Below are 13616 nucleotides of genomic sequence, written 5' to 3' on the forward strand. Positions count from 1 at the left end.
TGTGCACATTACTCTTTCACAGGAAAAAAAATAATAAAAAAAATAGATATATATATATATAAAAAAAAAATCTCTGTTTTGCTCTGTACACAAGGCTGCAACTAATTACAAGAAGAGACAGATGCTGGGTAGCCTGAAGGCTTTCCCTGCCACCACAGTGAGTCTGTGCACTAGTCAACAAGCAGGTAGTGAGTGAACTCAAATGTTATCTGACAAGGCAGCAGATCCCATCACCTAGGGTTAGAACACAGACAAGCAACTCCGTGCTCAAAAGTGGAGACAGAGAAATTTCAAGCAGATTGTTTCTGACAGAAATCATATCACAGCCTCACTCCCTGACAAAGTCTCTGCCAATGAAACTCTACACTTTCTGCTTTCCATCCTCCCCTTTAAGAAAGAGCCAGCATTTCAAAGGTACATTGGAGGTGACAGCTCAGTGCACTGTGCTCACCAAGTGCTTCTATGCTGGTTTTCTTTTTACAAGTTTTAGGGAGCCTCCACCTGTTGGGGAGCAGAGGAGTGTCCCAATTTTTCCTACCCAGTTTTTCCTACCTGGTTCTTTGTTTCTCAAACAGGTCCCAAGCTTGCTCACAGATGTCAAATGTCATTTTCACAACAGAAAATTCTGGCATGCAAAAACTTCACGTGCCCACCTGGAAGTTTTAGTGAGGTTGCAGCACCCTGAAAAGCAAAGTTAGCAAAGGGATATAAAACCTGGCTGTAATTGCCAATACGGCTTCCCCTGAAAAATCTCCCAGCTGAATCCTAGCAGAGAATTATTTATTAGCTTTGAAACACAATTTTTGCCCTTCCTCACAATAACCATGCTCTCCATACATTTTTGAGTGTTACAAATCCTTGCAAAGTAGCAGATTTGAACAGTTTTCTTGCTTTCCTGCCCAGAAAGGATTGAGTTCATCTAGATTGATTTGGCTGTTTCACTGTGAGTAATGTCAAAACAAGACAGGAGAAATAGAGTGTTCAATGGAGCACGAGAGATTTCATGTCCATGGGTTCTAGCAGTGCTGTGGATTTTGACCTGCAAGCTGGGCATTTGCTCCCAATGGCCCGTGAAAAGCCCCAGGGAAGTTTTTGGGCTCTGCTGACTAGCATTACAAATACCACTTTTTTCTTTTGCTGAACAGGAGTGTTCTCCAACCTCAAAAATTAAAAAACAGAGGACGTGAGGCACGCTTGCTTTACCCTGTGGCATCACTATGACACAGGAGGTGAATGAGGCGTTTATTTCTAAAAACTCCTTTCAGCATTTTGGGATAAACACACTGCTAATTAGCACAGGTGAGGACTGTGAGCAGAAGCAAGAATTGCCAAACCTTACAGACAGAACATGGTCACCCTGTGCTAAAGTCACTTTGGACTCCACAATTCTTTTCCATTTCCATTCCTCCTGCTAATATTTTTAGCAAAGACATTAAGGATTAAGGCATTAAGTTTAACACTGTGAATTCACAGCACTGATCTCTCCCTTTACATTACTAAAATGACTATTGCAGCATAGTTTACTTGAGATTATACCAGAAAACTAGTGGCATGAAATATAGAAAATATGTCTGGCTGGATTCAGTCAGTTTTGTAATCAGTGCAGCACACTGATTTCTGTGCAATTATTTGCTTTAGCCATAATTGAATTTACATGGCTTGGGGTGATACCTTCCACAGTGGGACAAGGTATAACTTACATAATATTCCTAGTAACTGAAGTTTTGAGCAGTCTCTGATTGATATTTCTATTTTCTGTTAGCATTAGAGCTAACAGACCTATATTTCCAGTACTAGCTCCCAATTATACAGCACTACATTAAATTTGGTTTATTATGTCTTTGTACCTCATCTGAGAATTTTTAACTTTGGAGTATCAGAGAATTTTTAACATTGGGGTGTTTTTCTGCCTTGAAATGAATTATTTTATGGAAAATCAAATTCTTTGCTAGCAGTACTGATCTACAAGTGTAGTTAGCAAGAGTGTGCTTGCTCTCTTTATCCTACTGACGAGGTGAATCTCAGCTCAGTGCTGCACTAACAGCAGCGCCACACACTTTATGGACAATTTAAAAGCACTTCCACTTTGGGGCCAGTCATGCACATCATGTGTGCATGTGAGTGTCCTGCCTGAGGTTATGAAAGACCTACAGTCCACTTCTCTTTAAAAGGAGTCTGAAAAACCAAAAAAAAGAAAAAAAAAAAAAGAGACAAAGCATCATTTGCAATAGCAGTCCAACTTATTTCCCCATTTCCTCTGACAAACTCTTTGGGTCTCTGCTAGGGAAATCAACAAGCAACCTTGAGGTGCCTTTAAAAGGAATTGGGAAGAAACTTGACAGTTTTTGTATCAGCAGAAAATGAGCAAGAAAAATCAGACCTAAAAAAAATTAACCAAAACACCTTGATGCTTCCAGACTCTTTGTATCTCAAATCTGATATACAGTTTAATTAATCCAGGCAGACCCTGGACTTAAGAGCACTTGGGTTTTGGACTTTAGTACTTAAAGGAATGGTTGGATGGCAATAACAAAAATAACAATAAAGACAATAACGAAAACAATAAAAAAAAAAAATAATAATAATAATAATAATAATAGTAATAATAGTAATAATAGTAATAATAGTAATAATAGTAATAATAGTAATAATAATAAAAATAAAATAATAATAATAATAATAATAATAATAATAATAATAATAATAATAATAATAATAATAATAATAATAATAATAATGCTCTAATCAAATGACTGTCTGGTCTCTGTGAAATCATTATATCACAAGTGCCTGAACATCATGAGCTCTCCTTGATTAATGTGACCAGCCAGAAAGGCAATGTTCACAGAAGGGTGAAAATTACCAGAAGTGAAAATTACAAACCAATTACTAAAGAAAATGAGCAATGTAACCCAGTGACTCAGTTACTCTGAGGTTGCTCCAGACTTTCAGTAGGATGAAAAGGAATTATTTTTTTCCCACATTTTCCTCCTGCTCCATGAACAAAAGCTGTTAGTTCATGCCTCCCCAGACACAGGACCAGGTGTTTTAAGAAGCACTGGGGAGTTCACACAGATAAATCCTGATGTATTTCAGAGATGCTCTCCACAAGTTTGGGAAGGGCTTTTAAAATTCTTCAGAAACTGTAGCTTCGTCACCACTCTGTCTGCTTTGTGACTACATAAAATCCCAGCTACTTCAAGGACACTTTCTTGATCTTGTGTTTATTTTGATGACCCAAAAGAGCTAAAAAGCCTGAAAGAAACCTTTTGGAATCTGTTTATACTAAATTACACAAGTTTTCCAAAAGCAGTCCCATACAAAATTAAATTAAATCAATACAATTAGTTAATACATCTGATGAAACAAGTGTTCACTGCAAAACCAATCAGAAAGCATTGGGCAGAGTGGTGGATGACTTCTGTTAGCAAATTATGGCTGCTTCATTAAAATTATAATGGAAATTATTAAAAATAATTGGTGAGCATGCAAAGAGAGATATGTACAGATTTTGGAGATGTTGCTGAAGGATTCCCTGGCAGCAGCAGGACTCCCCATGACGGGGACAAGCACAGCACTCAGGGTTAACTCTGCTCACAACACAACACACCCCTGGTGCTTTGCAAAGAGCCCACACTTCCCTTCTAAAGTTAGAAATTATAAACTTAACAAGCCAACTTCCTCCACACCTGATTGATTGGGGAATTCTGTGCAAACAGGCCCTGCTGCTGACAGGGAGTTCAGGAGAAGCAGCTGCCTGAATCCCCTCCCTGCATTGCCTCAGGCTGCACAGGTCATGTTGTCACACAAGCCACAAAGCAACACGAGCAGCACAGGTGCTCAGGAGAGCCCAAAATAAAATTTAAAAGTCTCTATGTGCTCCGAGTGCATGTCTGTGCATTGAGAACTTATTTAAGGATGGCGTGTGCCTTTGCAGAAATGCTTAAATGATTTGCAGAAATGATTGCCTTCAATGATTCACTCAGGGCGTTGTCTCTGCAGATGAAAACATACCTGAATTGTCTCTTAATTTGGTGATAAAGCCTTGTTGGAAGGCATAGAACAGCCAATTTAATACCTAATTTTAATTATTCTAATTTGTGGAAAAACAACCAAACCTGCACAATGGCCAAGAGTATATTTTTGTCCTGCTACAGATAACTAATTACTACTGAAAAATGGTGTGTTATTTTAGTTAGCTGATGTGTTGGTTTAGTTCTAGCTAATAAAAGAAACTAAAGAGCTTTTCTTTCTCTCTCTCTGCTGTTTCCAGGTAGCTGTTGCTAGTTAGTCCACACAGTTAAATGATTTCTTGTGCATCAGGTGCCTACAAGGGCAGGAACTTTGCTTTGGTACACATTTGTAAAGTGCTATGGGTGCTTCTGGTCCTTTAAAGAATAAACAACGCTAGTATGCTTCATTTAACATGTCTAAAAATATTTTTCCCCCAGGAACAGCAGGCAGGCACTCTGTAACTGGCCACAAGGCCAATAAAGGGTGATGCACATTGAGGATTGTCCCTCCACATCTCACTGGCCGTTGCTGTGATCTCTGGCTCAAAGCCCTGCCACACTGGGAACTGCTTCCCCAGTAATTAATAATCAGGGTTAGGTGCTGGTACTATACACATCTTGACAAAATTTTGATGTAAAATAGCTACTGAACTTTACTCTTTTCCTCACTGAGGTCCTCTGCTAAAACAAAAATTGCTTTTTAGCCCTCAGCCGGGTAAATTAAAGAAAAATACTTTTTTTTTGTATAGAAAAAATCCCACAGAAGGGTCAGTTGTGCATCAGGTAAGTGCCTTTACACCTTTCTGGCCCAAAAAAGAGTATTTTAACCCATCCCTTCCCAGCAGTGGCAGGATTTGCTGTGCTGCCCCAGGCTCTGTCCATTGGCAGGGCTGGCTGCTCCTTCCATGGACACAAATTCCCTGTCTGGCTGCCCCGCAGGACCTCTGATTGTCACTGACAGAGCCCTGCTGCTCCCAGAAGGGAGAGCTGGGGGGCAGCAAGCTCCAGCTGCAAAGCCCTGTCCATAAACACAGCCACCAACCCTGGAGCAGCGCAGCACTCACAGAATAACAGAGCTTCTGTGGGAGGAAACCAAAGCGTGCTGGCTTAGCAGCCGTTCTGCACCTCCAGCTCTTCTGCTGGAAATTATATTTACCTTGGCACTGCTTTTGGTCAGGCATTTTTGGGTTTGTTTCTTTCTGTTGCTATTTTATTTTTATTTTTTTAAACAGGCATTTTGTAAGAGTTCTCACTATAGAAACCAGATGTTTTCTAGAAGAAATTTCCTGCCAGTCATAATGACTCAGGTGCACTTAGTTGTTCAGAAAAGCCTCTGAAAGAAAAACCCAGTGTATGTAAGATAATGAATGTAGAGCATAAAGCTGTTTCAGTTATACAAGTATATATATTACTAGTATATGTAGTAAATACAAGCATATATTTTATATATATAATTATATACATTACATATATTTTATATAATATATATTATAAATATATATTATATATAATAATATATAATAATATAATATATATTATTTATATATTTAGATATTTTTCATATATATTTTATATATATTTTATATATATTTTTGTATATATTTTTATATTTTATATATATTTTTATATATATTATATATATATATATAAAAAAAATTACAAGTATATATTCAGTATATCCCACCCCCATTTAGACCTCACCATTACTCTTCGAGAGAGAAAAGGGTAGAAAATTTTGGGTTGGATTTGCTGTGTGGTTTTCCTTTGTTTGTTAGAGATCAAGTGAGAAGAACCATCGGGAGGCTGCCTTGAGAGGTTTTCAAAGCCGGAGGTGAATTCTCCACAAGGGAAGAATTTGCTTTGGCTGTCCTGCAGCAGATCAGATATGCTCTAGGAAAAAAAGGCAGTCGTGTTTTACTGTTATATTTTTTGAAAAATTCTTGTGTTAACATTTCTTCTCTTGGGAAGCTGAGAAGCTTTAGAAAAGAATGAAAACAATAATTATTTAATTGCTTCTCTTGTTTTTGTTGCTTTGGAATGTGGTTTGGAGATTGTTTACCAACTGGTTATTGTTTGATTGGTTTCATGTGAATTGTTTTTATTTAATGAATAATTATTATCAGCTGTATCAGACTCTGAGGAGTCAGTCACAAGTTCTGCATTATCATTCTTGCCAAGCCTTCTGTCTGTATCCTTTCTCTTTCTTTAGTATAGTTTTAGCATAGCATTCTTTAATATAATATCATAAAATAATAAATCAACCTTCTAAGAACACGGAGTCAGATTCCTCATCTCTCACCTTGTCCTGGAAACCCTCACAAACTCAACAATCATGAGCTCAATTCTTTTAGCTAACATTTCCTGCCCTCAATTATTAATTCTTCAACAATATACCTAAATTATTCTATTAGAAATTATATTGACTGAATCAGCATCCAGGAGCATGCTGGGGACAATCTGTTCCATATCCTAAGATGATTTGTTCATTGTTGATTATTTTCCATTATTACCAGTAATTTACCCACCAACCAGCAGATAAATATAAGCATTTGCTTGAAATAAAAGTTACTTAAATCTTACACAACAGGAAAAAAATGCCATATTCAGGATATACACAGGATTAAAACTGTATTCACTAACCTCCAAGAAGGGAAACTCAAGGCTTTTGGGTGTTTAATGAATTAAGCCTTGGATTGTTGTTAAACATGATTTTTAGCCACACTGAAAATTGTTTCTTGGTAATAACAGGTTTTGAACAAAATCTTTTTTTTTTTTCTTTTCTGCCTCTCATCAACTGTTATTTTGTTTCTCTTTTCCTCCCCAGCTGCTCATGTTATTACTTGCTTAATTTTTCCTGTTTCTCTTTCGATCTCCCCTCTCTCCAGGTATTTCAAAGCTAGATTTCAACTCTTCTATAGATTTCTCTAGGAGGGATTTGTTTCGATTGTATTGCTAGGTTTTATGTACTTATTGTTGCTGTTTGGAATTAAAACAATCTTATCAAATCATGATTATTCCTGTCAGAGTAATTTTTGGTTGTGGGTGTTTTTTGCATAAATACATGAGATTAAATTGTGGCTGAACACAGCTTCATTTGACAGTATAATATCATCTTCCTATTTATTGATTACCAGCTCAAGTAAACACACCATCAGCTCACCAAAATCAATATATAGTTGGAGTTTTTATTCAAGAAGAATTGCCTGGTGGCAAATAACTTTTTTCTCTCTGTGCATGTAAGTTGCAGATGATCTACAGGCTGGAAACCAAATTCAAGTGAAGTAGCAGAATAAAAACTGCACAAGGCACACGACAAAGCTGCTTTCTTTGATATATTTCCTTCTGTAGCAGTAGGAAAATCTATTCAGTGACCAGCCCTGGTGGTCTAGCAGGGTTTTTTTTAACTTGGGCAGTTCTACCAGTGAAGTCAGACATGGGCTGAAATGAAACATCCTGCAATTGCTGTTTAAATTATATCAGTAACTACTTCCCGTGCCAGATATGCCAATAACCAACTGTTTATGTAGAAATAATCTGATTTTCTGTAATGCTTCCATTATACATTGCCACATTTTTTTGATGACATATTCACTAAACAACCACTAGAACCTAACATATTCAGTGGCTGAAATATTTTGACATCACTGAAAACAACCAGGACAAATGTCTGAACCTAGTTTGTATAGATAGATTGGGGAGCTACACAGGGATGGAGAAAAAACCTGAACAGCATTAAACTTCCCTCCTTACACTGATTTTTTACCAAAAAAATTTTACCAAAGTAAAATGTAGCTGAGATTTCATTTTCCTCCACATCTGTTTTTTTTTTTGTAGGCATTAGTAAGAAAACTGATGAGCTTCCAGCACCATAAAGATCCACCAATATCAGCCTGATGATTTCTCCATAAGGTTTTTCAGCTCTTTTTGTTGAGGAGTTCCTGCGCCAACACAGAAAAAAAAAAATAAGAAAAGTGAAAAGCAAGTGTCAAAAGTAGTATTTAGTTAGAGTGCTTTAAATTGGCTAAAGTCACAACAGATATCTGCTTTGGCCAGACTACATGAGCCTTTAAAACTGCATTCAGTGTTATGTGCCTACACAGCAGATCTACCCAGCATTTGCATGGACTCACACAGAAAAAAGAAAAACACAAAAAATCAAAACACAAAAAAAAACCAATGAAAAAAAAAAAGCCCCAAACAGTAGGAAAAAAGTGTTTGCCTAAGAAAACCATCTTCAGTAGAGGAATCCTCTGGTGGTCTGCCATGGGGCTTCCTCCTCTGGGCAAACAAACTGCCATTATCCTACCTGGGATTCAAATCAAAATCAGATTACATGCTCACTGTGTGCAGTGCTCAATCTTTTCTCCTCTGCAAGCATTTATGAGACACAGGGTATCCTTCACCAAAGAAGAGAACACGTAATGATAACATATTTATGAAACTTAAGTGGTTCAATTATTTTCATCCCAGTAGCTTTATGAGAGAGGTAGAAGTATGAAACTCCATGAAATGATATAACTCAGAGGAATTATTACAATGCTTGTGCATTACTACTAATTCCACCCTATTAGATGATACTATATCTTTTCATAATGAAGATTAAATGCAGCAGAAACCACATAATGGCAGAACTGCTGTAGATCAAATTGAGTCTACCATAAGAAAAATGATCACTGATCCCAAGACGTTATGGAGTAGTAAACTTAAATTGTGCTGCTTTTCAAGTTTATGTGACTATGATTATTTAATTTTCCTTTGTGCCTGCTCAAGTATAGCTGTTATGCGACTACACATGAGAGAACCTGAAATTAATTTGTCTCTATGAGATCAGTGACTGTACAAATTCTTATGAAAACTAACATGCCATGACAATAGTAATTTTGATGAAATTACAGCAAGAACTGCAATTCTCTGCCATCTGGCTGTCTCATCATAACTACTTTGATGTGCTTTTTATTACTTATTTACTCACTTCAACTACTTTAGCAGTTGTTTCAGAGCTAAGAAACATTAACTGCAGAGCAATATTAAAGAAACAGCATTGCCAAAGCTTAACATTAACTCCTCACAGAAGTCTAAAACAATCCACAATCATCATTAATTAAAGCCCTAAAAATGATAGATCTACTCTATAATAGATCTACTTTATGAAGCAGACACATTTTCTATTTCATATTTTAAAATGCAAATATGTATCAGTTTTCAGAGTAGTCTGATTAGTTTATTCAAAAGTCAGAATGCCAGACTCCTTTCATCTTCCTAAATAAAACCTTTCAATTACTTTTGGAATTGAGTTACATATTTACTTAATACACGACCACAATTAACAGACGGAAAGGGAAGTGTATCTAGGTACATTTTTAGAAATAAGGAACCCATTTACTTGAGGTCAGGGTATCAGTACTGTGCATTTCTAATTCAATCATATTTATTCCAAGGCAAATCCTCTCTTTGGCGACTTCTTATGAATACTAACCAGCCACCATAATTTATTTCCTTTATAAGGGGTGGAGAAGGTCAAACACTGCCTTTATGTTACCACTGCAAATCTGTGTGCCTGGTAAAGGTCCTGATCTGAAAACACAGAAGTTTTGTCATTTTATACCGCAGTCTCTCAGGTTTCTGAGATAAACCCCAGCATGCCCAAAGCTCGAAGAATCTTTGCTGTTTTCCAGGAGCTATGGACATTTTCCATATCCCTTGGAGAATTCTTAGATCATAGCACACATCATGGTTCCAAATGTGTGTGCACAAGGTGCCATCTACAACGTGGTGACTTAGCACACACAGATTTTACAGAAATGCAGGATTTCTGAAGGCTAAGAGAAGATATCACAGAGAACACAACCACCAGGAGTCACAAGGAGTTGACTAGAGAACACAACCACTAGGAGTTGACTGGGAATTAATGTCACGTTAGAGCTCAGATCTGTATCTTGGGGTCAGGGTGAGGACCTGCCATGGTGGAACTCCTCTAACAACGTTGTATTTCACCCTCTGTGAGCTCTAAACTTGCAGGGAATTACATTAAAAAACACCAAAACAAAACTAGAAAAACACACCAAAAAAACAACAAAAACAACAAAAAAAAAAAAAAAAAACCACCCAAAAAGCCACCAAAAAACCAAAGCAAAAAAACCCCAAACCAACCAAACCAGCAAACACAACAGATAGAGCTGCCATCAGAAACTCCTTGCAGATGGCATAAAATAGCTTAACTACAATTCACTGGGAGCTAATTTCAGTCATTGCTAATACATGCTGGGTAGAAAATTAGTGTCAAACAACAAAATGGCATGATTTTTTTTTAAAAGCATTTGGATTCAAGTTTCAAATAATCTCTATTAACCAGCAATCAAGTTTGCAGATTCAAATCTCCCCCACAGAATTACACAGTACCAGCTATTCTTTCAGTTTTAATAAAAAAAAAACCAAAAACCACCAGAAGATGTTGAACATTATTGTTAGATTGTAATCATTACAGTAGTGAAACATATGGCTATATAACACAGCCAGATATTTATGTGGTGACTGGACAGATACAGCATTTTGCTAATTGTTTGCTTATCTGAGTTGTTTTTCTCTGCTGAACAGAGTGGAATGTTTCTGCACTGAGCTTTGCCTTTTATCCTGTATTTGATCCCTCCCTAGATTTATTAACACAGACCTGCCTGAAGAGGCCAAGATGCCAAAATTATGGGGACAGAACAGGATATTCAGATTTACTTCCCTGTGTCTGTTTACTCATTCTTGCAAAAAACCTTACTTCCTTTTTATCTAAAGACCTAAAATTAGGAGGCTATCAATTGCACAATAAATGGCTATATCAGACAATCTGCAGACTAATCTTGGAGACAAAAAATTGGACTCATTACAAAAATACTTCTCAAAAACATCACAGCTATGCCTTGGTAACATCACATATGAAGATTTAAGCAACACACCTGGATTATTATTTTTTTATTGTGCTTTCAGGCTTCACAGATTGATAGCAAGTTGAAGGAGGCAGTGATGGAGGTACTCTGTACATCTAAGATGTTAAACCACAGTTTGCATCTGTAGAGAGTTAAGACTGCAATACTAATAATTCCATATAGATAATTCTGCAATACTGTTAATTCTACAGGTTTTCCAAAAGTTGATTTTTTTTTTTTAATTAGTTTTTGGAAAGAATAATGGATTTATCTTTAAAACCTGTAGGTGCTAGTAAGAGTCAAGCAGTGGGTTGCATAAGACTGGAGATAGGAACTTGACATTAAAAAGACCCAAACAATTTTTGCTTTCTGTTACTGTAAAATTAGAGAGCTTTCTGATCTGTTTTGCGCTAACACACATTCCTAAACTTGACCTGTGTTTGTAACAGCCAGAACACATAATATGTACAGGGAAAAAAAAAAAGCTAAATGTAGAGGCTAATTAAAAGAACTAAGAACAATTTAATCTGTAACTTTCTAAGACCTTTTGAATAGAATACATTCCACATTAACCTTTAACACCAGTATTGTCATTCCATATTAAAATTCAGCATTCTCAAGTCAATGCTTTAAGTGAAATCTCTATTGAGCTTTATATTTTCCTCCAAGCAAACTGCAGAAGGACAAATACTTGTTAGTTAGAAAGCCAAAAACGTTCTAACTCTAAACAAAAAAATTTTAAACTGTGTTTCTGCTATGAAAATAATAATTACATGGCAAAAACATTCAAACAATTATGCTGGGACAAAACTCTGACTTGGGAGATAATGGATAGAGCCAGCAGGGACTAAAATGTGCAGCATTTCCTGGTCATTTACTCACTGGAAGATTTGAAAATCAGTTTATTCATGGGAGAAAAATAACCTATTGCCACCAGTCCTTGATCATAAAACACATAGAACTTTAAACTCCCAGCGCAATATTGAAAGGAAATAAATGTGCATCTAATCAGCTTTGCCCTTCATAGCAGGTATCACTTTGGCAATCAGGAGCACACTGTGGATAGCAAAAATAATGGGAAGACAATATTCTGAGTGGGGAAAAAAAAAAAAAAGAAAAAAGCCTACACACTCTGCAAAACACACAGGAAGACTGTAACCACAGGTGGCTATTTCTGCTGACCTAAAACAATTCCCTAAAACGGTGGCTGTGATGCAGCCAGAACACCAAGGGCATGTTTTCACTTTAACTTATGCATTCTTCTGGAATCCTGAGGTCTGAGTAAACCGCACCATCCCAAATAACCCTTCAAGATGCAAAGGCAGGCTCACCCCGACAGCCCACAAAGAGGTGCATGAAATGACTGCCTCTCAGTGCTGAAATCCCACAGAACCATTTCTCTTTACACGTCTCTATCAGGGATTTTATTCCCTTCCACTTGAGAGAAACCTGACAAAATGAAGCAACCTTAGTGAACAGAATGGCAATTTTCATAAAATGCACAGTCAAACTGGTAAAGGCAAAAATCATCTAAATTCTCCAATTTTTACTTCAATTTGAAATAAAATAATGTGAAATACAGTCATTGTGGGTTTCTCATAATAAGACACATTTTACAGGTACTAACACCAATAAGTAATGTATATGAATTTGCTGGCAATTCCGAACTGCTTGTCTTTCACAGGATTTCTTATGGCTATTTACATTTTCACTCAGTGAAAATCAATTACCTTCCCGCAATAAGCCTCATTTGCTACCTTTGAGTATAATAGAAACACCATTAGGATGATGACATTACCCAAAAGAAGGGCACCACACAGTTGGTAGACATAAATTAAGGACCCTTTCACATATGCATTAGAAATACTGCTGCGACTGAAATATGCATAAACCCCGGATCTATTAGAGCTATTAGCGCGATTTTGAAGGAGGGAGGATGGGAGAGGGGGGGGAGACGGCGATCCGCTACTTCGACAAAATCATCTATTTCCTTCTTTTTTTTTTTTTCAATTTTTTTTAACCTGTTTTTTTTTTTTTTTTTTTTCTCCTGAGTGTTTTTTCTCACTGATGCAATAAGCAGAGGCCCCCAGCTGAGCTGATTTTGGAAATGCCACTGAGCATGGCGTGCGCGCTTGGCTTGGCGGCGGCACAGCCCGCTCCTCCCGCCGCCCTGACCCGCGCTGCTCCGCGGATGTGCGCCCGGCTGGTTGCTGTTTCATGTGGAAAACACCTCCCGCCCGCCCAGGCACGGGATTTAGGCACGTTTAACTTCCATCAGGGCTCCCCGATAACTTATTACCCAGCCTTAATGGGACTAACGCCGAGGGCTTTGTGTGCGCGCTTAGGGGGGAGAAACTAATTTAGAGATTCCGCCCTTGGAGTCTGTTAACTGTGTTCAGAAGTAGCTTCCTCTTATCTTATTCCTCATCTTTACCTGGGCTCTTATGAGCTTAAGCAAAACAAAATTATGACGCAGTGTGAATGGTGCATTATGGATTAAAAGTGTAAAATGCTGTTCCCTGCTTCCATGTTGTAGTAAGGGTCCCCAGGACGAGGCGAGAGTTGAGAATTGACTCCAAGTTCTCAGAAGGCTGATTGTTTTATGATAATATATTATATTAAAAGAAAATTATGTACTAAAACTACACTAAAGAAAGAGAAAGGAGACATCAGAAGGCTGGACAAGAGC

At 37.3% G+C, this 13616-nt stretch overlaps 1 long non-coding RNA gene across 1 annotated transcript in view; it reads right to left on the reverse strand.

The window, feature by feature from the left end:
* Positions 1-7236: 7236 nt before the first annotated feature.
* LOC135448511 (uncharacterized) overlaps positions 7237-13616 on the reverse strand; it is a 29267-nt gene continuing 22887 nt past the window's right edge. The window contains exon 4 of the long non-coding RNA XR_010440480.1: positions 7237-7951. This is a non-coding gene — a long non-coding RNA (uncharacterized LOC135448511). The remainder of the gene's footprint in view (positions 7952-13616) is intronic.

Source organism: Zonotrichia leucophrys, chromosome 5 (genome assembly GCF_028769735.1).
Source record: "Zonotrichia leucophrys gambelii isolate GWCS_2022_RI chromosome 5, RI_Zleu_2.0, whole genome shotgun sequence".
In the NCBI taxonomy this organism is placed as follows: Eukaryota; Metazoa; Chordata; class Aves; order Passeriformes; family Passerellidae; genus Zonotrichia; species Zonotrichia leucophrys.